The 3,338-nt window shown below is 33.5% G+C and overlaps 1 long non-coding RNA gene across 1 annotated transcript in view; it reads left to right on the top strand.

The window, feature by feature from the left end:
* The first annotated feature begins 324 nt into the window (after positions 1 to 324).
* The window catches only part of LOC106109012, a 48,491-nt gene continuing 45,477 nt past the window's right edge, over positions 325 to 3,338 (top strand). Inside the window, exon 1 of the long non-coding RNA XR_001225983.1 lies at positions 325 to 538. This is a non-coding gene — a long non-coding RNA (uncharacterized LOC106109012). The remainder of the gene's footprint in view (positions 539 to 3,338) is intronic.

Genomic DNA, 3,338 nt, shown 5'->3' with positions numbered 1-3,338 from the left:
AAAATCATAGCCTATGTTACTCAGTGATACCGTAGTTTTTCAATGGTGAAAGATTTTTTGTAACAGTTTTTGAGTTATTACATTACATACAAAAATCCAACAATCCAAATCTTTCCTCTTTATAATATTAGTAAAGATGATACTTCTATATGGCTGTTTTTGTATACAAAGACAACATATCTCATATAACAATACAATAAGAAAGTTTTCAATATATTTAAGCTCGAACTTGCACAATGAAAAGAGCTTTCGACGCATACGCAAGTTGCATGCGCCTGCGCATGGGTCTGTTTTTGCTGTTGCGTTTTCGACGCGGGAGTGTATACTGGAGCCGCGGGGGTGCGGGGGCGGTCAAGGCCGCGGGCGCCGCGCCTCAGTACGTCCCGAACTACCATCGCGAGCGCACGTTCGTTGGTCAAAGTCCCAGTGTCAGTGTTTGTGGTACAGTTAACCGGTGCCGCCAGGTCGTCGACCGCGCGAGTATGAGTGCGCAGCCCCCGCCCCTCCGCACCCTTTCTCACTGACAGACACACACCAGGTAAGAACCTCCACTTACCCTTGGCCCTATAACCCAAAAGAACAACCACTGAATGACAACGGGTAAAAACTGATTTCTGTCATTGTCAGTTGATAAAAAGTTTTCCGTATAAAGTTAACTTTAGTGCTGGCATCAAGATATTCAACAATGTTTTCTATGTAATTACTTTAACGTTTGCTTATAAAAACGAACAAGAAACAGGTTACAAATATTCCGATATAAGCGTTTAAAAGCAATTATCCTACATCGGTTGTTACACATTTGTTAGAAAACTACAACAAGCGATATTATGTTATGAATTTTATTAAATAAGTTTTGAAAAGGTCTTCAAGTGGAAAACATCCTTTCTATGGTTTTAACAAGACATAGAGGTTCAGAGATACCCTAAGTTAGGGATGACTGGGGCCTTATCCACGCCGGCCCAGATCATGCTCGATCAAGTTTTTGCGATCATCCTGTATAAACGTAATTTCATATACGTACATTCTACGTGATTCATATAATTAAAGTAGTTATCCATTGTAATTAAAACATAGACGTTTCGTCGGTTATATTTTCCCTGGCTGTTTTATTACGAATTAATGTTCATACATAACTTTATATTGAACGTAAGGTTTAAAATATTTATTGCAATACTTAAGCACCTGAGATAATACGGAAGAAAGTTCGAGTCCTTTTGTACACGGTTTAAAAACCTATGACACTCCTAGAAATGACGTAAACAATACATTAATATGATTAAAATGTCACATTAAACATCTATACTTTTAAATCCGTCTCTAAAAGCAATCATTATGTTTCAGAAATGTAGTTAAGATTTCTTCCACAGACAACTTTTAATACAGATTAAAACAATGGTAGAGCCTTAATCCATATGTGTAAGGATAGCAATTACAATATTTATCGCCTCGCCTACTTTTCTGGGTTACAAGCATAATAATTTCAACATAAAAAATGTCTATCAACAGTTTTACGAATAATTAAAAAGTAAATAAACTTATCTATTACTAATTATTCGTATTCCAATAAATAAAAAGTGAAAGCGTTATATTGAAAATATATGGAAATAACATAACCTACATTAATTAGTAAAAAAACGAATATCGTTCCTTCATAGTAATTACTATACTTTTATCATTATACTATTAGCAAAATATTACAGGTCTTTTTGAACCATTGCACTCATATGTTTTCTTGTGAACAATACACGGTACACCTCACCCGTTCTCGTCAGTAAGGTCTCTGCCTCGATTACTTTGGGAACCAACTTTATCTTTGTAAAACCACTTATGCTGGGTTCTTGGCTTCCATTTATTTTATCACTAGCTGTTCCTGCGGCTTCGTCCGCATGAAATTATGAAAATTTAATTTTATTGTTAACGTTTGTCAAATTATCAATATATGTTGACAACCTTGCTTCCTTGATGTTGGCAGCAACTTATGGTCTCTTACCCACATTAAGTTTTTATCCAAAATATTTACCCCCTAAGTTTAATAGCGTGAAAATATATAGCCTAAAGCGTGACGTAAGTGTACAGCTTTTTATTAAAAAAAGAATTATTTAAAAATATGCTGTAATTGCTGACATCTTAGGTAACAAAGAAGTGTGTGTTTACACTTTATTGTAATAGTACAGATAGATAGTATAGAAGTATAGATAAATTACTTTGATAATCATTAGTATTAGGTTAAACGAAATTTCAATGGAGTAAAACACAAGTTACGTAGTTCGGAACTCATTTCACGAATTAATCGAACCAAATACACTAACGAATGGTTAAACGTATCTTGGATTCTGGTCATGATTGATAACGTTTGAAAGTTAAAAAGCTTGACGTTTACTCAAAGTTTTCAAGAAACTAGTAGCATTGAGGTGAAGGTAAGCGCGAGGTCGGTGATTCGATTCCAATGTAAACACAATACACAGTCTAGAAGAACGACACATAATATTAGTATATTATTTTATTGCATACAAGTCTTTTAAGTTAGTAAGAAAACAAATGATAATAAAAAAAACAAGCTTTGAGCTTGTTTTTATAGCTTAACACAAATGGGACAGCCGAAGTTACTCGATATCATTTTTGTTCTCTCCCCCAATCTGCTAGTGTAAATTTCTCACAAATAAGTAGGTATTTCTTGATTAATATGATGTTACTAGCTGTTCCCCTGCGGCTTCATCCGCATAAAATTATAAAAATTATAAATATTTTATTGTTCACATGTGTCAATTAATCAATTGCAAATGTCAAAATATCAATTACCTTACTATGGCAATTTGGCTTTCTTGATGTTGGCAGCAACTTATAGTCTCTTTCCCACATTAGGGTTTTAACCAAAATATTAACCCCTATGTATAATGGCGTGAAAATATATAGCCTAAAGCATGACGTAAGTGTAGGGCTTTTTATTAAAAAAAGAATTATTCAAAAACATGCTGTAATTGCTGACATCTTAGGCAACAAAGAAGTGTGTGTTATCGCTTAATTATAATAGTATAGATAAATGCGAAATGTTAGATTTTATATGGATATATATTTGTTAGAAGGTATCAACGGATTTCGAAATAACATAGATGTAGAAAAAGCCACTTAGTGATTTAATTACACGCAGACGGTTTCGCGGGCAAAAGCTAGTATGTAATAAATCAATTGAAAATCAGTAATCACTTTAATATGAAAAGTTACAATGGTCTTTTAAAGTCTATAGCTCAAAAACAAAATGCACTAAAAACAAAACAAAATACACCAAAAACAAAATATTCTCAAAAAAAAACAGTACACTAAAAAGTAACGAAATAATT

The sequence above is a fragment of the Papilio polytes genome, unplaced genomic scaffold (genome assembly GCF_000836215.1).
Source record: "Papilio polytes unplaced genomic scaffold, Ppol_1.0 DF824269.1, whole genome shotgun sequence".
NCBI lineage: Eukaryota > Metazoa > Arthropoda > Insecta > Lepidoptera > Papilionidae > Papilio > Papilio polytes.
The sequence above is the reverse complement of the archived record's forward strand: the minus strand, read 5'-3'. Positions and strand labels throughout refer to the sequence as shown.